The 25805-nt window shown below is 42.8% G+C and overlaps 1 pseudogene; it reads right to left on the minus strand.

The window, feature by feature from the left end:
• The window catches only part of LOC135536231 (voltage-dependent T-type calcium channel subunit alpha-1H-like), a 129207-nt pseudogene that overhangs the window by 13708 nt on the left and 89694 nt on the right, over positions 1 to 25805 (minus strand).

Here is a 25805-nt window from a genome sequence, read left to right on the forward strand (position 1 = left end):
ACACCCAGACAGATTATTATAACACCCAGACAGATATTTATAATACAGGATAGATTATTATAACACCCAGACAGATTATTATAATACAGGATAGATTATTATAACACCCAGACAGATTATTATAACACCAAGACAGATTATTATAACACCCAGACAGATTATTATAACACCCAGTCAGATTATTATAATACAGGATAGATTATTATAACACCCAGACAGATTACTATAACACCCAGATAGATTATTATAACACCCAGACAGATTATTATAACACCCAGACAGATTATTATAATACAGGATAGATTATTATAACACCCAGACAGATTATTATAATACAGGATAGATTATTATAACACCCAGATAGATTATTATAACACCCAGACAGATTATTATAATACAGGATAGATTATTATAACACCCAGTCAGATTATTATAACACCCAGACAGATTATTATAACACCCAGACAGATTATTATAACACCCAGACAGATTATTATAATACAGGATAGATTATTATAACACCCAGATAGATTATTATAACACCCAGACAGATTATTATAACACCCAGACAGATTATTATAATACAGGATAGATTATTATAACACCCAGACAGATTATTATAACACCCAGACAGATTATTATAATACAGGATAGATTATTATAACACCCAGACAGATTATTATAATACAGGATAGATTATTATAACACCCAGACAGATTATTATAACACCCAGATAGATTATTATAACACCCAGACAGATTATTATAATACAGGATAGATTATTATAACACCCAGTCAGATTATTATAACACCCAGACAGATTATTATATCACCCAGATAGATTATTATAACACCCAGACAGATTATTATAACACCCAGACAGATTATTATAATACAGGATAGATTATTATAACACCCAGACAGATTATTATAATACAGGATAGATTACTATAACACCCAGACAGATTATTATAACACCCAGACAGATTATTATAACACCCAGCCAGATTATTATAACACCCAGCCAGATTATTATAACACCCAGTCAGATTATTATAACACCCAGACAGATTATTATAACACCCAGACAGATTATTATAACACCCAGACAGATTATTATAACACCCAGACAGATTATTATAACACCCAGCCAGATTTTTATAACACCCAGTCAGATTATTATAACACCCAGACAGATTATTATAACACCTAGCCAGATTATTATAACACCTAGCCAGATTATTATAACACCCAGATAGATTATTATAACACCCAGACAGATTATTATAACACCCAGACAGATTATTATAACACCCAGACAGATTATTATAACACCCAGACAGATTATTATAATACAGGATAGATTATTATAACACCCAGACAGATTATTATAACACCCAGACAGATTATTATAATACAGGATAGATTATTATAACACCCAGACAGATTATTATAACACCCAGTCAGATTATTATAATACAGGATAGATTATTATAACACCCAGACAGATTATTATAACACCCAGGCAGATTATTATAACACCCAGACAGATTATTATAATACAGGATAGATTATTATAACACCCAGACAGATTATTATAATACCCAGACAGATTATTATAATACAGGATAGATTATTATAATACCCAGCCAGATTATTATAACACCCAGACAGATTATTATAATACAGGAGAGATTATTATAACACCCAGACAGATTATTATAACACCCAGACAGATTATTATAATACCCAGACAGATTATTATAACACCCAGCCAGATTATTATAACACCCAGACAGATTATTATAACACCCAGACAGATTATTATAATACCCAGACAGATTATTATAACACCCAGACAGATTATTATAATACAGGATAGATTATTATAACACCCAGCCAGATTATTATAACACCCAGCCAGATTATTATAACACCCAGCCAGATTATTATAACACCCAGCCAGATTATTATAACACCCAGCCAGATTATTATAACACCCAGACAGATTATTATAACACCCAGACAGATTACTATAACACCCAGACAGATTATTATAACACCCAGACAGATGATTATAATACAGGATAGATTATTATAACACCCAGACAGATTATTATAACACCCAGACAGATTACTATAACACCCAGACAGATTACTATAACACCCAGACAGATTACTATAACACCCAGACAGATTATTATAATACAGGATAGATTATTATAACACCTAGACAGATTATTATAACACCCAGACAGATTATTGTAACACCCAGACAGATTATTATAACACCCAGACAGATTATTATAATACAGGATAGATTATTATAACACCCAGACAGATTATTATAATACAGGATAGATTATTATAACACCCAGACAGATTATTATAACACCCAGACAGATTATTATAACACCCAGACAGATTATTATAATACAGGATAGATTATTATAACACCCAGACAGATTATTATAATACAGGATAGATTATTATAACACCCAGACAGATTATTATAACACCCAGACAGATTATTATAATACAGGATAGATTATTATAACACCCAGACAGATTATTATAACACCCAGACAGATTATTATAATACAGGATAGATTATTATAACACCTAGACATATTATTATAACACCCAGACAGATTATTATAACACCCAGACAGATTATTATAACACCCAGACAGATGATTATAATACAGGATAGATTATTATAACACCCAGACAGATTATTATAACACCCAGACAGATTATTATAACACCCAGACAGATTGCTATAACACCCAGACAGATTACTATAACACCCAGACAGATTACTATAACACCCAGACAGATTATTATAATACAGGATAGATTATTATAACACCTAGACATATTATTATAACACCTAGACATATTATTATAACACCCAGACAGATTATTATAACACCCAGACAGATTATTTTAACACCCAGCCAGATTATTATAACACCCAGACAGATTATTATAATACAGGATAGATTATTATAATACAGGATAGATTATTATAATACAGGATAGATTATTATAACACCCAGACAGATTATTATAATACAGGATAGATTATTATAACACCCAGACAGATTATTATAACACCCAGACACATTATTATAACACCCAGACAGATTATTATAATACAGGATAGATTATTATAACACCCAGACAGATTATTATAACACCCAGACAGATTACTATAACACCCAGACAGATTATTATAATACAGGATAGATTATTATAACACCCAGACAGATTATTATAACACCCAGACAGATTATTATAATACAGGATAGATTATTATAACACCCAGACAGATTATTATAATACAGGATAGATTATTATAACACCCAGACAGATTATTATAACACCCAGACAGATTATTATAATACAGGATAGATTATTATAACACCCAGACAGATTATTATAATACAGGATAGATTATTATAACACCCAGACAGATTATTATAATACAGGATAGATTATTATAACACCCAGACAGATTATTATAACACCCAGACAGATTACTATAACACCCAGACATATTATAATAACACCCAGACAGATTACTATAACACCCAGACAGATCTTCAACAGTATTAATTTAGTACTACTACAGTATTATATTAATATTATAGTTACCTGAGGCAGGGCCTGAACCACAGTGTCTAGTAGAGCTCTCATCCCTGTTGCCATCTTCAACAGCTTCAACACTGAGGAGACAGAAACCAAACATACCCATTAGAACTGAAACCAGAACAGAACCATTAGAACTGAAACCAGAACAGACCCATTACAGAACCATTAGAACTGAAACCAGAACAGAACCATTAGAACTGAAACCAGAACAGAACCATTAGAACTGAAACCAGAACAGATCTATTACAGACCCATTAGAACTGAAACCAGAACAGACCCATTACAGACCCATTAGAACTGAAACCAGAACAGACCCATTAGAACAGAAACCAGAACAGACCCATTAGAACAGAACCATTAGAACTGAAACCAGAACAGAACCATTAGAACTGAAACCAGAACAGACCCATTAGAACTGAAACCAGAACAGACCCATTAGAACTGAAACCAGAACAGAACCATTAGAACTGAAACCAGAACAGAACCATTAGAACTGAAACCAGAACAGAACCATTAGAACTGAAACCAGAACAGATCCATTAGAACTGAAACCAGAACAGATCTATTACAGACCCATTAGAACTGAAACCAGAACAGATCCATTAGAACAGAACCATTAGAACTGAAACCAGAACAGACCCATTAGAACTGAAACCAGAACAGAACCATTAGAACAGAAACCAGAACAGACCCATTAGAACTGAAACCAGAACAGAACCATTAGAACTGAAACCAGAACAGAACCATTAGAACTGAAACCAGAACAGATCCATTAGAACTGAAACCAGAACAGATCTATTACAGACCCATTAGAACTGAAACCAGAACAGACCCATTACAGACCCATTAGAACTGAAACCAGAACAGACCCATTAGAACAGAAACCAGAACAGATCTATTACAGACCCATTAGAACTGAAACCAGAACAGAACCATTAGAACTGAAACCAGAACAGACCCATTAGAACTGAAACCAAAACAGAACCATTAGAACAGAAACCAGAACAGACCCATTACAGACCCATTAGAACTGAAACCAGAACAGACCCATTAGAACTGAAACCAGAACAGACCCATTACAGACCCATTAGAACTGAAACCAGAACAGACCCATTACAGACCCATTAGAACTGAAACCAGAACAGAACCATTAGAACTGAAACCAGAACAGACCCATTAGAACTGAAACCAGAACAGATCCATTAGAACTGAAACCAGAACAGACCCATTAGAACAGAAACCAGAACAGAACCATTAAAACTGAAACCAGAACAGAACCATTCGAACTGAAACCAGAACAGAACCATTAAAACTGTAGAAAAGGACCAAAACACATACTGTACACATATACAGTCATGGCCAAAAGTTTTGAGAATGACACAAATATATTATTTTTCACAAAGTCTGCTGCCTCAGTTTGTATGATGGCAATGTGCATATACTCCAGAATGTTATGAACAGTGATCAGATGAATTGCAATTAATTGCAAAGTCCCTCTTTGCCATGCAAATGAACTGAACCCCCCCCCAAAAAATTTCCATTGCATTTCAGCCCTGCTACAAAAGGACTAGCTGACATCATGCCAGTGATTCTCTCGGTAACACAGGTGTGAGTGTTGACGAGGACAAGGCTGGAGATCACTCTGTCATGCTGATTGAGTTCAAATAACAGACTGGAAGCTTCAAAAGGAGGGTGGTGCTTGGAATCATTTTTCTTCCTCTGTCAACCATGGTTGCCTGCAAGGAAACACGTGCCATCATCATTGCTTTGCACAAAAAGGGCTTCACAGGCAAGGATATTGCTGTCAGTAAGATTGCAACTAAAGCAACCATTTATCGGATCATCAAGAACTTCAAGGAGAGCGGGTCAATTGTTGTGAAGAAGGCTTCAGGGCGCCCAAGAAAGTCCAGCAAGCGCCAGGACCATCTCCTAAAGGTGATTCAGCTGCGGGATCAGGGCACCACCATTACAGAGCTTGCTCAGGAATGGCAGCAGGCAGGTGTGAGTGCAACTGCACGCACAGTGAGGCGAAGACCTTTGGAGGATGGCCTGGTGTCAAGAAGGGCAGCAAAGAAGCCACTTCTCTCCAGGAAAAACATCAGGGACAGACTGATATTTTGCAAAAGGTACAGGGATTGGACTGCTGAGGACTGGAGTAAAGTCATTTTCTCTGATAAATCCCCTTTCAGATTGTTTGGGGCATCCGGTAAAAAGCTTGTCCGGAGAAGACAAGGTGAACGCTACCATCAGTCCTGTGACATGCCAACAGTAAAGCATCCTGAGACCATTCATGTGTGGGGTTGCTTCTCAGCCAAGGGAGTGGGCTACCTCACAATTCTGCCTAAGAACACAGCCATGAATAAAGAATGGTACCAACACATCCTCCAAGAGCAACTTCTCCCCACCATCCAGGAACAGTTTGGTGACGAACAATGCCTTTTCCAGCATGATGGAGCACCTTGCCATAAGACAAAAGTGATAACCAAGTGGCTCGGGGAACAAAACATTGATATTTGGGTCCATGGCCAGGAAACTCCCCAGACCTTAATCCCATTCAGAACTTGTGGTCAATTCTCAAGAGGCGGGTGGACAAACAAAACCCCACAAATTCTGAAACTCCAAGCATTGATTATGCAAGAATGGGCTGCCATCAGTCAGGATGTGGCCAAGAAGTTAATTGACAGCATGCCAGGGCAGATTGCAGAGGTCTTTAAAAAGAAGGGTCAACACTGCAAATATTGACTCTTTGCATCAACTTCATGTAATTGTCAATAAAAGCCTTTGACACTTATGAAATGCTTGTAATTATACATCAGAATTCCATAGTAACATCTGACAAAAATATTTAACGACACTGAAGCAGCAAACTTTGTGGAAATTAATGTGTGTGCCATTCTCACAACTTTTGGCCAGGACTGTACACGTATCACTGAGGGAGAGGTGTGTGTGTGTGTGTGTGTGTGTGTGTGTGTGTGTGTGTGTGTGTGTGTGTGTGTGTGTGTGAGTACCTCTAGCGATCCTCAGTACTCTCATGATGCGTATGATGGTGGGGTTGATGGGCAGTGATGCGTTAAGGTCAATCTCCTCCAGAGTGATGCCCATGACGGACAACAACACTATGGCCAGGTCCAGCTGGTTCCACCTACACAGAGAATACTACGTTTCATTGTGTATCCACATAGAGTACTGAAAGTGTGTGTGTGTGTAGGCAGAGTGGGTGTGAGTGTGTGAGTGTGTGTGTGTCTGTGTGTATGCAGTGTGCTACCTCTCCTTGAAGAAGCGTCTCACCCAGAGGGTGTGTGTATGCAGTGTGTTACCTCTCCTTGAAGAAGCGTCTCACCCAGAGGGTGTGTGTGTGTATGCAGTGTGTTACCTCTCCTTGAAGAAGCGTCTCACCCAGAGGGTGTGTGTGTGCAGTGTGTCTGTGTGTTACCTCTCCTTGAAGAAGCGTCTCACCCAGAGGGTGTGTGTGTGTATGCAGTGTGTTACCTCTCCTTATAGAAGCGTCTCACCCAGAGGGTGTGTGTGTGTGCAGTGTGTTACCTCTCCTTGAAGAAGCGTCTCACCCAGAGGGTGTGTGTGTGTCTGTGTGTTACCTCTCCTTGAAGAAGCGTCTCACCCAGAGGGTGTGTGTGTGTGCAGTGTGTTACCTCTCCTTGAAGAAGCGTCTCACCCAGAGGGTGTGTGTGTGTGTGTATGCAGTGTGTTACCTCTCCTTGAAGAAGCGTCTCACCCAGAGGGTGTGTGTGTGTCTGTGTGTTACCTCTCCTTGAAGAAGCGTCTCACCCAGAGGGTGTGTGTGTGCAGTGTGTCAGTGTGTTACCTCTCCTTGAAGAAGCGTCTCAGCCCGAAGGCGATGAGTTTGAGGACCGTCTCGATAACAAACACGAGAGTGAAGACGTAGTTACAATACTTCAACCCCTCCTCCAGATACTGGAACACACACACACACACACACACACACACACACACACACACACACACACACACACACACACACACACACACACACACACACACACACACACACACACACACACACACACTCGTTGCTATAGGTACCCGATTGTCCTAGTTAACTTTGTGGTTGCTATGGCTAACAGTGTGTGAGGTTGCATTGGTTACCAGTTTGAGGTTGCTATAGTTACCAGTCTGTGGTTGCTATAGTTGTAGTGTGGTTACTATGGTTACCTGCGACAGGTTGTAATTGTAGTGTGGTTACTATAGTAACCTGGGGCTGTTTGTACCGCAGTGTGGTTGCTATAGTTACCTGTGGCTGGTTGTATTGTAGTGTGGTTACTATAGTAACCTTGGGCTTTTTCTACTGCAGTGTGGTTGCTATAGCTACCTGTGGCTGGTTTTATTGTAGTGTGGTTACTAGAGTTACATAGGGTTGTTTGTATCGTAGTGTGGTTGCTACAGTTACCTGTGACTCGTTCTAGTGTAGTGTGGTTACTATAGTAACCTGGAGCTGTTTGTATCGTAGTGCGGTTGCTATAGTTACCTGCGGCTGGTTGTAGTGCTCCATGCTCATGGTGAGGACGTTGGTAGCGATGATGATGGTGATGAAGAGGTCCAGGTAGTGGCTGGTGCACAACGTGTGGATGGTGAGGCGCACCGGGGAGTAGTCTGCATAGTAGGGCCTCTCCTGGGCCTCTGTTACAGACACAGAGAGTAACCTGGTCATTAAACTGGGCCTCTCCTGGGCCTATGTTACAGACACAGAGAGTAACCTGGTCATTAAACTGGGCCTCTGTTACAGACACACAGAGTAACCTGGTCATTAAACTGGCCCTCCCCGGGGCCTCTGTTACAGACACACAGAGTAACCTGGTCATTAAACTGGGCCTCTCCTGGGCCTCTGTTACAACACACACAGAGTAACCTGGTCATTAAACTGGGGCCTCTGTTACAACACACACAGAGTAACCTGGTCATTAAACTGGGGCCTCTGTTACAACACACACAGAGTAACCTGGTCATTAAACTGGGCCTCTGTTACAACACACAGAGTAACCTGGTCATTAAACTGGGCCTCTCCTGGGCCTCTGTTACAACACACACAGAGTAACCTGGTCATTAAACTGGGCCTCTCCTGGGCCTCTGTTACAACACACACAGAGTAACCTGGTTATTAAACTGGGCCTCTGTTACATACACACAGAGTAACCTGGTCATTAAACTGGGCCTCTCCTGGGCCTCTGTTACAACACACAGAGTAACCTGGTCATTAAACTGGGCCTCTGTTACAGACACAGAGTAACCTGGTCATTAGACTGGGCCTCTCCTGGGCCTCTGTTACAGACACACAGAGTAACCTGGTCATTAAACTGGGCCTCTCCTGGGCCTCTGTTACAACACACAGAGTAACCTGGTCATTAAACTGGGCCTCTGTTACAACACACAGAGTAACCTGGTCATTAGACTGGGCCTCTCCTGGGCCTCTGTTACAACACACAGAGTAAACTGGTCATTAAACTGGGCCTCTGTTACATACACACAGAGTAACCTGGTCATTAAACTGGGCCTCTCCTGGGCCTCTATTACAACACACAGAGTAACCTGGTCATTAAACTGGGCCTCTCCTGGGCCTCTGTCACAGACACACAGAGTAACCTGGTCATTAAACTGGGCCTCTGTTACACACAAACAGAGTAACCTGGTCATTAAACTGGGGCCTCTGTTACAACACACAGAGTAATCTGGTCATTAAACTGGGCCTCTCCTGGGCCTCTGTTACAGACACACAGAGTAACCTGGTCAATAAACTGGGCCTCTGTTACAGACACACAGAGTAACCTGGTCATTAAACTGGGCCTCTCCTGGGCCTCTGTTACAACACACAGAGTAACCTGGTCATTAAACTGGGCCTCTGTTACATACACACAGAGTAACCTGGTCATTAAACTGGGCCTCTCCTGGGCCTCTGTTACAGACACACAGAGTAACCTGGTCATTAAATGGGCCTCTCCTGGGCCTCTGTTACAGACACACAGAGTAACCTGGTCATTAAACTGGGCCTATGCTGGGCCTCTGTTACATACACACACAGAGTAACCTGGTCATTAAACTGGGCCTCTCCTGGGCCTCTGTTACAACACACAGAGTAACCTGGTCATTAAACTGGGCCTCTCCTGGGCCTCTGTTACAGACACACAGAGTAACCTGGTCATTAAACTGGGCCTCTGTTACACACAAACAGAGTAACCTGGTCATTAAACTGGGGCCTCTGTTACAACACACACAGAGTAACCTGGTCATTAAACTGGGCCTCTGTTACAGACACACAGAGTAACCTGGTCATTAAACTGGGCCTCTGTTACAGACACACACAGAGTAACCTGGTCATTAAACTGGGCCTCTGTTACAGACACACAGAGTAACCTGGTCATTAAACTGGGCCTCTGGAGCAGACACACAGAGTAACCTGGTCAATAAACTGGGCCTCTGTTACAGACACAGAGAGTAAAGTGGTCATTAAACTGGGCCTCTGTTACAGACACACAGAGTAACCTGGTCATTAAACTGGGCCTCTGTTACACACAAACAGAGTAACCTGGTCATTAAACTGGGGCCTCTGTTACAACACACACAGAGTAACCTGGTCATTAAACTGGGCCTCTGTTACACACACACAGAGTAACCTGGTCATTAAACTGGGCCTCTGTTACAGACACACAGAGTAACCTGGTCAATAAACTGGGCCTCTGTTACAACACACAGAGTAACCTGGTCATTAAACTGGGCCTCTGTTACATACACACAGAGTAACCTGGTCATTAAACTGGGCCTCTGTTACAACACACAGAGTAACCTGGTCATTAAACTGGGCCTCTGTTACATACACACAGAGTAACCTGGTCATTAAACTGGGCCTCTGTTACAACACACACAGAGTAACCTGGTCATTAAACTGGGCCTCTGTTACAGACACACAGAGTAACCTGGTCATTAAACGGGGCCTCTGTTACAGACACACAGAGTAACCTGGTCATTAAACGGGGCCTCTCCTGGGCCTCTGTTACAACACACAGAGTAACCTGGTCATTAAACTGGGCCTCTGTTACAGACACAGAGAGTAAAGTGGTCATTAAACTGGTCATCTGTAGATCAGGTCTCAGGGAGAACAGTAAAAAAAATCTCCTTATGCTTCTGCTATGAGGTCATCGATGAAGTTACTGCCAGAGAGTTGTGACTGTGTGTGTGTGTGTGTGTGTGTGTGTGTGACTGTGTGTGTGTGTGTGTGTGTGTGTGTGTGACTGTGTGTGTGTGTGTGACTGTGTGTGTGTGTGACTGTGTGTGTGTGCATGTGTGTGTGTGTGTGTGTGACTGTGTGTGTGTGACTGTGTGTGTGTGTGTGTGTGTGACTATGTGTGTGTGTGTGTGTGTGTGTGTGTGTGTGTGTGTGTGTGTGTGTGTGTGTGTGTGTGTGTGTGTGTGTGTGTGTGTGTGTGTGTGTGTGTGTGTGTGTGTGAATGTGTGTGTGTGTGACTGTGTGTGTGTGTGACTGTGTGTGACTGTGTGTGTGTGTGTGTGACTATGTGCGTGTGTGTGTGACTATGTGTGTGTGTGTGTGACTATGTGTGTGTGTGTGTGTGTGTGTGACTGTGTGTGTGTGTGTGTGTGTGTGTGTGTGTGTGTGTCTGTGTCTGTGTCTGTGTCTGTGTGTGTGTGTGTGTGTGTGTGTGTGTGTGTGTGTGTGTGTCTGTGTGTGTGTGTGTGTGTGTGTGTGTGTGTGTGTGTGTGTGTGTGTGACTATGTGTGTCTGTGTGTGTGTGTGTGTGTGTCTGTGTGTGTGTGTGTGTGTGTGTCTGTGTGTCTGTGTGTGTGTGTGTGTGTGTGTGTGTGTGTCTGTGTGTGTGTGTGTGTGTGTGTGTGTGTGTGTGTGTGTGTGTGTGTGTGTGTGTGTGTGTGTGTGTGTGTGTGTGTGTGTGTGTGTGTGTGTGTGTGTGTGTGTGTGTGTGTGTGTGTGTGTGTGGTGTGTGTGTGTGTGTGTGTGTGTGTGTGTGTGTGTGTGTGTGTGACTGTGTGTGTGTGTGTGTGTGTGTGACTGTGTGTGTGTGTGTGTGTGTGTGTGTGTGTGTGTGTGTGTGTGTGTGTGTGTGTGTGTGTGTGTGTGTGTGTGTGTGTGTGTGTGTGTGTGTGTGTGTGTGTGTGTGTGTGTGTGTGTGTAACTGCTGCCTCAGGAGTTCCATCCTATCCATCACCATCTCAAGGTGTCTTTGGCCAGAAAAGCGTCTCTGTTTGCCAGAAAGTTTATGTCACTGAGCTGAACACTACGACAGACTGCAGATAGAGGGGTGTGTGTGTGTGTGTGTGTGTGTGTGTGTGTGTGTGTGTGTGTGTGTGTGTGTGTGTGTGTAGGAAACAGTATGTGTCACACCAAACTCAGGAGCAACATGTCTTCTGCTCCCTCCCTCCCTCCCTCCCTCCCTCCCTCCCTCCCTCCCTCCCTCCCTCCCTCCCTCCCTCCCTCCCTCCCTCCCTCCCTCCCTCCCTCGGCTCTCTTCTCCCCTCCCCTCCCTCCCTCGTTCCCTCCCTCCCTCCCCTCTTACTCCTCCTCCTCTTCTCTGCTCTCTTGGCTCTCTTCTCCCCTCCCTCCCTCCCTCCCTCCCTCGGCTCTCTTCTCCCCTCCCTCCCTCCCTCCCTCCCTTCCTCCCTCCCTCCCTCCCTCCCTCGTTCCCTCCCTCCCCTCTTACTCCTCCTCCTCTTCTCTGCTCTCTTGGCTCTCTTCTCCTCCCGGGCCTTGGCCTCCTCTTCCTCCTGGTCCTGACGACACTTGTGGAAGTTCTCCACGACGACGCCCACGAACATGTTGAGGACGAAGAAACTGACGATGAGGAGGAAGGAGATGAAGAACAGGAGCATCCACGGGTTGTGGTTCCTCACCGGCTGGAGGACGAAGATAAACCAAAATATTAGAAACAGACAGAAAAGGACTTATTGGTTCTACTGTTGTACTGCCTCAACACTCATCAGGACTTATTGGTTCTACTGCCTCAACACTCATCAGGACTTATTGGATCTACTGTTGTACTGCCTCAACACTCATCAGGACTTATTGGTTCTACTGTTGTACTGCCTCAACACTCATCAGGACTTATTGGATCTACTGCCTCAACACTCATCAGGACTTATTGGATCTACTGCCTCAACACTCATCAGGACTTATTGGTTCTACAGTTGTACTGCCTCAACACTCATCAGGACTTATTGGATCTACTGCCTCAACACTCATCAGGACTTATTGGTTCTACTGTTGTACTGCCTCAACACTCATCAGGACTTATTGGTTCTACTGTTGTACTGCCTCAACACTCATCAGGACTTATTGGTTCTACTGTTGTACTGCCTCAACACTCATCAGGACTTATTGGTTCTACTGCCTCAACACTCATCAGGACTTATTGGATCTACTGTTGTACTGCCTCAACACTCATCAGGACTTATTGGATCTACTGTTGTACTGCCTCAACACTCATCAGGACTTATTGGATCTACTGTTGTACTGCCTCAACACTCATCAGGACTTATTGGATCTACTGTTGTACTGCCTCAACACTCATCAGGACTTATTGGATCTACTGCCTCAACACTCATCAGGACTTATTGGATCTACTGCCTCAACACTCATCAGGACTTATTGGATCTACTGCCTCAACACTCATCAGGACTTATTGGATCTACTGCCTCAACACTCATCAGGACTTATTGGTTCTACTGTTGTACTGCCTCAACACTCATCAGGACTTATTGGTTCTACTGCCTCAACACTCATCAGGACTTATTGGTTCTACTGTTGTACTGCCTCAACACTCATCAGGACTTATTGGATCTACTGTTGTACTGCCTCAACACTCATCAGGACTTATTGGATCTACTGCCTCAACACTCATCAGGACTTATTGGATCTACTGCCTCAACACTCATCAGGACTTATTGGTTCTACTGTTGTACTGCCTCAACACTCATCAGGACTTATTGGTTCTATTGTTGTACTGCCTCAACACTCATCAGGACTTATTGGTTCTACTGTTCTACTGCCTCAACACTCATCAGGACTTATTGGTTCTACTGTTGTACTGCCTCAACACTCATCAGGACTTATTGGATCTACTGCCTCAACAATCATCAGGACTTATTGGATCTACTGCCTCAACACTCATCAGGACTTATTGGTTCTACTGTTGTACTGCCTCAACACTCATCAGGACTTATTGGATCTACTGCCTCAACACTCATCAGGACTTATTGGATCTACTGCCTCAACACTCATCAGGACTTATTGGATCTACTGCCTCAACACTCATCAGGACTTATTGGTTCTACTGTTGTACTGCCTCAACACTCATCAGGACTTATTGGATCTACTGCCTCAACAATCATCAGGACTTATTGGATCTACTGCTTCAACACTCATCAGGACTTATTGGATCTACTGTTGTACTGCCTCAACACTCATCAGGACTTATTGGATCTACTGCCTCAACACTCATCAGGACTTATTGGATCTACTGTTGTACTACCTCAACACTCATCAGGACTTATTGGATCTACGGTTCTACTGCCTCAACACTCATCAGGACTTATTGGTTCTACTGTTGTACTGCCTCAACACTCATCAGGACTTATTGGTTCTACTGTTGTACTGCCTCAACACTCATCAGGACTTATTGGTTCTACTGCCTCAACACTCATCAGGACTTATTGGTTCTACTGTTGTACTGCCTCAACACTCATCAGGACTTATTGGATCTACTGCCTCAACACTCATCAGGACTTATTGGTTCTACTGCCTCAACACTCATCAGGACTTATTGGTTCTACTGCCTCAACACTCATCAGGATGTATTGGTTCTACTGCCTCAACACTCATCAGGACTTATTGGTTCTACTGTTATACTGCCTCAACACTCATCAGGACTTATTGGATCTACTGCCTCAACACTCATCAGGACTTATTGGTTCTACTGTTGTACTGCCTCAACACACATCAGGACTTATTGGTTCTACTGTTGTACTGCCTCAACACTCATCAGGACTTATTGGATCTACTGCCTCAACACTCATCAGGACTTATTGGTTCTACTGTTGTACTGCCTCAACACTCATCAGGACTTATTGGATCTACTGTTGTACTGCCTCAACACTCATCAGGACTTATTGGATCTACTGCCTCAACACTCATCAGGACTTATTGGATCTACTGTTCTACTGCCTCAACACTCATCAGGACTTATTGGTTCTACTGTTGTACTGCCTCAACACTCATCAGAACTTATTGGATCTACTGTTGTACTGCCTCAACACTCATCAGGACTTATTGAATCTACTGCCTCAACACTCATCAGGACTTATTGGATCTACTGCCTCAACACTCATCAGGACTTATTGGTTCTACTGCCTCAACACTCATCAGGACTTATTGGTTCTACTGTTGTACTGCCTCAACACTCATCAGGACTTATTGGTTCTACTGTTGTACTGCCTCAACACTCATCAGGACTTATTGGTTCTACTGTTCTACTGCCTCAACACTCATCAGGACTTATTGGTTCTACTGTTGTACTGCCTCAACACTCATCAGGACTTATTGGATCTACTGCCTCAACAATCATCAGGACTTATTGGATCTACTGTCTCAACACTCATCAGGACTTATTGGTTCTACTGTTGTACTGCCTCAACACTCATCAGGATTTATTGGATCTACTGCCTCAACACTCATCAGGACTTATTGGTTCTACTGCCTCAACACTCATCAAGACTTATTGGATCTACTGCCTCAACACTCATCAGGACTTATTGGTTCTACTGTTGTACTGCTTCAACACTCATCAGGACTTATTGGTTCTACTGTTGTACTGCCTCAACACTCATCAGGACTTATTGGATCTACTGTTGTACTGCCTCAACACTCATCAGGACTTATTGGATCTACTGTTGTACTGCCTCAACACTCATCAGGACTTATTGGTTCTACTGCCTCAACACTCATCAGGATTTATTGGATCTACTGCCTCAACACTCATCAGGACTTATTGGTTCTACTGCCTCAACACTCATCAGGACTTATTGGTTCTACTGCCTCAACACTCATCAGGACTTATTGGTTCTACTGTTGTACTGCCTCAACACTCATCAGGACTTATTGGTTCTACTGTTGTACTGCCTCAACACTCATCAGGACTTATTGGATCTACTGTTGTACTGCCTCAACACTCATCAGGACTTATTGGTTCTACTGCCTCAACACTCATCAGGACTTATTGGTTCTACTGTTGTACTGCCTCAACACTCATCAGGACTTATTGGATCTACTGCCTCAACACTCATCAGGACTTATTGGATCTACTGTTGTACTGCCTCAACACTCATCAGGACTTATTGGATCTACTGCCTCAACACTCATCAGGACTTATTGGATCTACTGTTGTACTGCCTCAACACTCATCAGGACTTATTGGTTCTACTGTTGTACTGCCTCAACACTCATCAGGACTTATTGGTTCTACTGTCGTACTGCCTCAACACTCATCAGGACTTATTGGTTCTACTGCCTCAACACTCATCAGGACTTATTGGATCTACTGCCTCAACACTCATCAGGACTTATTGGATCTATTGTTGTACTGCCTCAACACTCATCAGGACTTATTGGTTCTACTGTTATACTGCCTCAACACTCATCAGGACGTATTGGTTCTACTGCCTCAACACTCATCAGGACTTATTGGTTCTACTGTTGTACTGCCTCAACACTCATCAGGACTTATTGGTTCTACTGTTATACTGCCTCAACACTCATCAGGACGTATTGGTTCTACTGCCTCAACACTCATCAGGACTTATTGGTTCTACTGTTGTACTGCCTAAACACTCATCAGGACTTATTGGATCTACTGTTGTACTGCCTCAACACTCATCAGGACTTATTGGATCTACTGCCTCAACACTCATCAGGACTTATTGGATCTACTGTTGTACTGCCTCAACACTCATCAGGACTTATTGGTTCTACTGTTGTACTGCCTCAACACTCATCAGGACTTATTGGATCTACTGCCTCAACACTCATCAGGACTTATTGGATCTACTGTTGTACTGCCTAAACACTCATCAGGACTTATTGAATCGACTGCCTCAACACTCATCAGGACTTATTGGATCTACTGTTGTACTGCCTCAACACTCATCAGGACTTATTGGATCTACTGCCTCAACACTCATCAGGACTTATTGGTTCTACTGCCTCAAAACTCATCAGGACTTATTGGATCTACTGCCTCAACACTCATCAGGACTTATTGGTTCTACTGTTGTACTGCCTCAACACTCATCATGACTTATTGGTTCTACTGCCTCAACACTCATCAGGACTTATTGGATCTACTGCCTCAACACTCATCAGGACTTATTGGTTCTACTGCCTCAACACTCATCAGGACTTATTGGTTCTACTGTTGTACTGCCTCAACACTCATCAGGACTTATTGGATCTACTGCCTCAACACTCATCAGGACTTATTGGTTCTACTGTTGTACTGCCTCAACACTCATCAGGACTTATTGGATCTACTGCCTCAACACTCATCAGGACTTATTGGTTCTACTGTTGTACTGCCTCAACACTCATCAGGACTTATTGGATCTACTGTTGTACTGCCTCAACACTCATCAGGACTTATTGGTTCTACTGTTCTACTGCCTCAACAATCATCAGGACTTATTGGTTCTACTGTTGTACTGCCTCAACACTCATCAGGACTTATTGGTTCTACTGTTGTACTGCCTCAACACTCATCAGGACTTATTGGATCTACTGTTGTACTGCCTCAACACTCATCAGGACTTATTGGATCTACTGCCTCAACACTCATCAGGACTTATTGGATCTACTGTTGTACTGCCTCAACACTCATCAGGACTTATTGGTTCTACTGTTGTACTGCCTCAACACTCATCAGGACTTATTGGATCTACTGCCTCAACACTCATCAGGACTTATTGGTTCTACTGTTGTACTGCCTCAACACTCATCAGGACTTATTGGTTCTACTGTCGTACTGCCTCAACACTCATCAGGACTTATTGGTTCTACTGCCTCAACACTCATCAGGACTTATTGGATCTACTGCCTCAACACTCATCAGGACTTATTGGATCTACTGTTGTACTGCCTCAACACTCATCAGGACTTATTGGTTCTACTGTTATACTGCCTCAACACTCATCAGGACGTATTGGTTCTACTGCCTCAACACTCATCAGGACTTATTGGTTCTACTGTTGTACTGCCTCAACACTCATCAGGACTTATTGGTTCTACTGTTATACTGCCTCAACACTCATCAGGACGTATTGGTTCTACTGCCTCAACACTCATCAGGACTTATTGGTTCTACTGTTGTACTGCCTAAACACTCATCAGGACTTATTGGATCTACTGTTGTACTGCCTCAACACTCATCAGGACTTATTGGATCTACTGCCTCAACACTCATCAGGACTTATTGGATCTACTGTTGTACTGCCTCAACACTCATCAGGACTTATTGGTTCTACTGTTGTACTGCCTCAACACTCATCAGGACTTATTGGATCTACTGCCTCAACACTCATCAGGACTTATTGGATCTACTGTTGTACTGCCTAAACACTCATCAGGACTTATTGAATCGACTGCCTCAACACTCATCAGGACTTATTGGATCTACTGTTGTACTGCCTCAACACTCATCAGGACTTATTGGATCTACTGCCTCAACACTCATCAGGACTTATTGGTTCTACTGCCTCAAAACTCATCAGGACTTATTGGATCTACTGCCTCAACACTCATCAGGACTTATTGGTTCTACTGTTGTACTGCCTCAACACTCATCATGACTTATTGGTTCTACTGCCTCAACACTCATCAGGACTTATTGGATCTACTGCCTCAACACTCATCAGGACTTATTGGTTCTACTGCCTCAACACTCATCAGGACTTATTGGTTCTACTGTTGTACTGCCTCAACACTCATCAGGACTTATTGGATCTACTGCCTCAACACTCATCAGGACTTATTGGTTCTACTGTTGTACTGCCTCAACACTCATCAGGACTTATTGGATCTACTGCCTCAACACTCATCAGGACTTATTGGTTCTACTGTTGTACTGCCTCAACACTCATCAGGACTTATTGGATCTACTGTTGTACTGCCTCAACACTCATCAGGACTTATTGGTTCTACTGTTCTACTGCCTCAACAATCATCAGGACTTATTGGTTCTACTGTTGTACTGCCTCAACACTCATCAGGACTTATTGGTTCTACTGTTGTACTGCCTCAACACTCATCAGGACTTATTGGATCTACTGTTGTACTGCCTCAACACTCATCAGGACTTATTGGATCTACTGCCTCAACACTCATCAGGACTTATTGGATCTACTGTTGTACTGCCTCAACACTCATCAGGACTTATTGGTTCTACTGTTGTACTGCCTCAACACTCATCAGGACTTATTGGATCTACTGCCTCAACACTCATCAGGACTTATTGGATCTACTGTTGTACTGCCTAAACACTCATCAGGACTTATTGAATCTACTGCCTCAACACTCATCAGGACTTATTGGATCTACTGCCTCAACACTCATCAGGACTTATTGGTTCTACTGCCTCAACACTCATCAGGACTTATTGGATCTACTGTTGTACTGCCTAAACACTCATCTGGACTAATTGAATCTACTGCCTAAACACTCATCAGGACTTATTGGATCTACTGCCTCAACACTCATCAGGACTTATTGGTTCTACTGCCTCAACACTCATCAGGACGTATTGGATCTACTGCCTCAACACTCATCAGGACTTATTGGATCTACTGCCTCAACACTCATCAGGACTTATTGGATCTACTGTTGTACTGCCTAAACACTCATCAGGACTTATTGAATCTACTGCCTAAACACTCATCAGGACTTATTGGATCTACTGCCTCAACACTCATCAGGACTTATTGGTTCTACTGCCTCAACACTCATCAGGACTTATTGGATCTACTGCCTCAACACTCATCAGGACTTATTGGATCTACTGCTGTACTGCCTCAACACTCATCAGGACATATTGGTTCTACTGTTGTACTGCCTCAACACTCATCAGGACTTATTGGTTCTACTGCCTCAACACTCATCAGGACTTATTGGTTCTACTGTTGTACTGCCTCAACACTCATCAGGACTTATTGGATCTACTGCCTCAACACTCATCAGGACTTATTGGTTCTACTGTTGTACTGCCTCAACACTCATCAGGACTTATTGGATCTACTGCCTCAACACTCATCAGGACTTATTGGTTCTACTGTTGTACTGCCTCAACACTCATCAGGACTTATTGGATCTACTGTTGTACTGCCTCAACACTCATCAGGACTTATTGGTTCTACTGCCTCAACACTCATCAGGACTTATTGGTTCTACTGCCTCAACACTCATCAGGACTTATTGGTTCTACTGTTCTACTGCCTCAACAATCATCAGGACTTATTGGTTCTACTGTTGTACTGCCTCAACACTCATCAGGACTTATTGGTTCTACTGTTGTACTGCCTCAACACTCATCAGGACTTATTGGATCTACTGTTGTACTGCCTCAACACTCATCAGGACTTATTGGATCTACTGCCTCAACACTCATCAGGACTTATTGGATCTACTGTTGTACTGCCTCAACACTCATCAGGACTTATTGGTTCTACTGTTGTACTGCCTCAACACTCATCAGGACTTATTGGATCTACTGCCTCAACACTCATCAGGACTTATTGGATCTACTGTTGTACTGCCTAAACACTCATCAGGACTTATTGAATCTACTGCCTCAACACTCATCAGGACTTATTGGTTCTACTGCCTCAACACTCATCAGGACTTATTGGTTCTACTGTTGTACTGCCTCAACACTCATCAGGACTTATTGGTTCTACTGTTGTACTGCCTCAACACTCATCAGGACTTATTGGATCTACTGTTGTACTGCCTCAACACTCATCAGGACTTATTGGTTCTACTGCCTCAACACTCATCAGGACTTATTGGTTCTACTGTTGTACTGCCTCAACACTCATCAGGACTTATTGGATCTACTGCCTCAACACTCATCAGGACTTATTGGATCTACTGTTGTACTGCCTCAACACTCATCAGGACTTATTGGATCTACTGCCTCAACACTCATCAGGACTTATTGGATCTACTGTTGTACTGCCTCAACACTCATCAGGACTTATTGGTTCTACTGCCTCAACACTCATCAGGACTTATTGGATCTACTGCCTCAACACTCATCAGGACTTATTGGATCTACTGCTGTACTGCCTCAACACTCATCAGGACATATTGGTTCTACTGTTGTACTGCCTCAACACTCATCAGGACTTATTGGTTCTACTGCCTCAACACTCATCAGGACTTATTGGTTCTACTGTTGTACTGCCTCAACACTCATCAGGACTTATTGGATCTACTGCCTCAACACTCATCAGGACTTATTGGTTCTACTGTTGTACTGCCTCAACACTCATCAGGACTTATTGGATCTACTGCCTCAACACTCATCAGGACTTATTGGTTCTACTGTTGTACTGCCTCAACACTCATCAGGACTTATTGGATCTACTGTTGTACTGCCTCAACACTCATCAGGACTTATTGGTTCTACTGCCTCAACACTCATCAGGACTTATTGGTTCTACTGCCTCAACACTCATCAGGACTTATTGGTTCTACTGTTCTACTGCCTCAACAATCATCAGGACTTATTGGTTCTACTGTTGTACTGCCTCAACACTCATCAGGACTTATTGGTTCTACTGTTGTACTGCCTCAACACTCATCAGGACTTATTGGATCTACTGTTGTACTGCCTCAACACTCATCAGGACTTATTGGATCTACTGCCTCAACACTCATCAGGACTTATTGGATCTACTGTTGTACTGCCTCAACACTCATCAGGACTTATTGGTTCTACTGTTGTACTGCCTCAACACTCATCAGGACTTATTGGATCTACTGCCTCAACACTCATCAGGACTTATTGGATCTACTGTTGTACTGCCTAAACACTCATCAGGACTTATTGAATCTACTGCCTCAACACTCATCAGGACTTATTGGTTCTACTGCCTCAACACTCATCAGGACTTATTGGTTCTACTGTTGTACTGCCTCAACACTCATCAGGACTTATTGGTTCTACTGTTGTACTGCCTCAACACTCATCAGGACTTATTGGATCTACTGTTGTACTGCCTCAACACTCATCAGGACTTATTGGTTCTACTGCCTCAACACTCATCAGGACTTATTGGTTCTACTGTTATACTGCCTCAACACTCATCAGGACTTATTGGATCTACTGCCTCAACACTCATCAGGACTTATTGGATCTACTGTTGTACTGCCTCAACACTCATCAGGACTTATTGGATCTACTGCCTCAACACTCATCAGGACTTATTGGATCTACTGTTGTACTGCCTCAACACTCATCAGGACTTATTGGTTCTACTGTTGTACTGCCTCAACACTCATCAGGACTTATTGGTTCTACTGTCGTACTGCCTCAACACTCATCAGGACTTATTGGTTCTACTGCCTCAACACTCATCAGGACTTATTGGATCTACTGCCTCAACACTCATCAGGACTTATTGGATCTACTGTTGTACTGCCTCAACACTCATCAGGACTTATTGGTTCTACTGTTATACTGCCTCAACACTCATCAGGACGTATTGGTTCTACTGCCTCAACACTCATCAGGACTTATTGGTTCTACTGTTGTACTGCCTCAACACTCATCAGGACTTATTGGTTCTACTGTTATACTGCCTCAACACTCATCAGGACGTATTGGTTCTACTGCCTCAACACTCATCAGGACTTATTGGATCTACTGTTGTACTGCCTAAACACTCATCAGGACTTATTGAATCGACTGCCTCAACACTCATCAGGACTTATTGGTTCTACTGCCTCAAAACTCATCAGGACTTATTGGATCTACTGCCTCAACACTCATCAGGACTTATTGGTTCTACTGTTGTACTGCCTCAACACTCATCATGACTTATTGGTTCTACTGCCTCAACACTCATCAGGACTTATTGGATCTACTGCCTCAACACTCATCAGGACTTATTGGTTCTACTGCCTCAACACTCATCAGGACTTATTGGTTCTACTGTTGTACTGCCTCAACACTCATCAGGACTTATTGGATCTACTGCCTCAACACTCATCAGGACTTATTGGTTCTACTGTTGTACTGCCTCAACACTCATCATGACTTATTGGTTCTACTGCCTCAACACTCATCAGGACTTATTGAATCGACTGCGTCAACACTCATCAGGACTTATTGGTTCTACTGCCTCAAAACTCATCAGGACTTATTGGATCTACTGCCTCAACACTCATCAGGACTTATTGGTTCTACTGTTGTACTGCCTCAACACTCATCATGACTTATTGGTTCTACTGCCTCAACACTCATCAGGACTTATTGGATCTACTGCCTCAACACTCATCAGGACTTATTGGTTCTACTGCCTCAACACTCATCAGGACTTATTGGTTCTACTGTTGTACTGCCTCAACACTCATCAGGACTTATTGGATCTACTGCCTCAACACTCATCAGGACTTATTGGTTCTACTGTTGTACTGCCTCAACACTCATCAGGACTTATTGGATCTACTGCCTCAACACTCATCAGGACTTATTGGTTCTACTGTTGTACTGCCTCAACACTCATCAGGACTTATTGGATCTACTGTTGTACTGCCTCAACACTCATCAGGACTTATTGGTTCTACTGTTCTACTGCCTCAACAATCATCAGGACTTATTGGTTCTACTGTTGTACTGCCTCAACACTCATCAGGACTTATTGGTTCTACTGTTGTACTGCCTCAACACTCATCAGGACTTATTGGATCTACTGTTGTACTGCCTCAACACTCATCAGGACTTATTGGATCTACTGCCTCAACACTCATCAGGACTTATTGGATCTACTGTTGTACTGCCTCAACACTCATCAGGACTTATTGGTTCTACTGTTGTACTGCCTCAACACTCATCAGGACTTATTGGATCTACTGCCTCAACACTCATCAGGACTTATTGGATCTACTGTTGTACTGCCTAAACACTCATCAGGACTTATTGAATCTACTGCCTCAACACTCATCAGGACTTATTGGATCTACTGCCTCAACACTCATCAGGACTTATTGGTTCTACTGCCTCAACACTCATCAGGACTTATTGGATCTACTGCCTCAACACTCATCAGGACTTATTGGATCTACTGCCTCAACACTCATCAGGACTTATTGGATCTACTGTTGTACTGCCTAAACACTCATCTGGACTTATTGAATCTACTGCCTAAACACTCATCAGGACTTATTGGATCTACTGCCTCAACACTCATCAGGACTTATTGGTTCTACTGCCTCAACACTCATCAGGACGTATTGGATCTACTGCCTCAACACTCATCAGGACTTATTGGATCTACTGCCTCAACACTCATCAGGACTTATTGGATCTACTGTTGTACTGCCTAAACACTCATCAGGACTTATTGAATCTACTGCCTAAACACTCATCAGGACTTATTGGATCTACTGCCTCAACACTCATCAGGACTTATTGGTTCTACTGCCTCAACACTCATCAGGACTTATTGGATCTACTGCCTCAACACTCATCAGGACTTATTGGTTCTACTGTTGTACTGCCTCAACACTCATCATGACTTATTGGTTCTACTGCCTCAACACTCATCAGGACTTATTGGATCTACTGCCTCAACACTCATCAGGACTTATTGGTTCTACTGCCTCAACACTCATCAGGACTTATTGGTTCTACTGTTGTACTGCCTCAACACTCATCAGGACTTATTGGATCTACTGCCTCAACACTCATCAGGACTTATTGGTTCTACTGTTGTACTGCCTCAACACTCATCAGGACTTATTGGATCTACTGCCTCAACACTCATCAGGACTTATTGGTTCTACTGTTGTACTGCCTCAACACTCATCAGGACTTATTGGATCTACTGTTGTACTGCCTCAACACTCATCAGGACTTATTGGTTCTACTGCCTCAACACTCATCAGGACTTATTGGTTCTACTGCCTCAACACTCATCAGGACTTATTGGTTCTACTGTTCTACTGCCTCAACAATCATCAGGACTTATTGGTTCTACTGTTGTACTGCCTCAACACTCATCAGGACTTATTGGTTCTACTGTTGTACTGCCTCAACACTCATCAGGACTTATTGGATCTACTGTTGTACTGCCTCAACACTCATCAGGACTTATTGGATCTACTGCCTCAACACTCATCAGGACTTATTGGATCTACTGTTGTACTGCCTCAACACTCATCAGGACTTATTGGTTCTACTGTTGTACTGCCTCAACACTCATCAGGACTTATTGGATCTACTGCCTCAACACTCATCAGGACTTATTGGATCTACTGTTGTACTGCCTAAACACTCATCAGGACTTATTGAATCTACTGCCTCAACACTCATCAGGACTTATTGGATCTACTGCCTCAACACTCATCAGGACTTATTGGTTCTACTGCCTCAACACTCATCAGGACTTATTGGATCTACTGCCTCAACACTCATCAGGACTTATTGGATCTACTGCCTCAACACTCATCAGGACTTATTGGATCTACTGTTGTACTGCCTAAACACTCATCTGGACTTATTGAATCTACTGCCTAAACACTCATCAGGACTTATTGGATCTACTGCCTCAACACTCATCAGGACTTATTGGTTCTACTGCCTCAACACTCATCAGGACTTATTGGTTCTACTGCCTCAACACTCATCAGGACTTATTGGATCTACTGCCTCAACACTCATCAGGACTTATTGGTTCTACTGTTGTACTGCCTCAACACTCATCATGACTTATTGGTTCTACTGCCTCAACACTCATCAGGACTTATTGGATCTACTGCCTCAACACTCATCAGGACTTATTGGTTCTACTGCCTCAACACTCATCAGGACTTATTGGTTCTACTGTTG

Source organism: Oncorhynchus masou, unplaced genomic scaffold (genome assembly GCF_036934945.1).
Source record: "Oncorhynchus masou masou isolate Uvic2021 unplaced genomic scaffold, UVic_Omas_1.1 unplaced_scaffold_580, whole genome shotgun sequence".
Classification (NCBI taxonomy): Eukaryota; Metazoa; Chordata; class Actinopteri; order Salmoniformes; family Salmonidae; genus Oncorhynchus; species Oncorhynchus masou.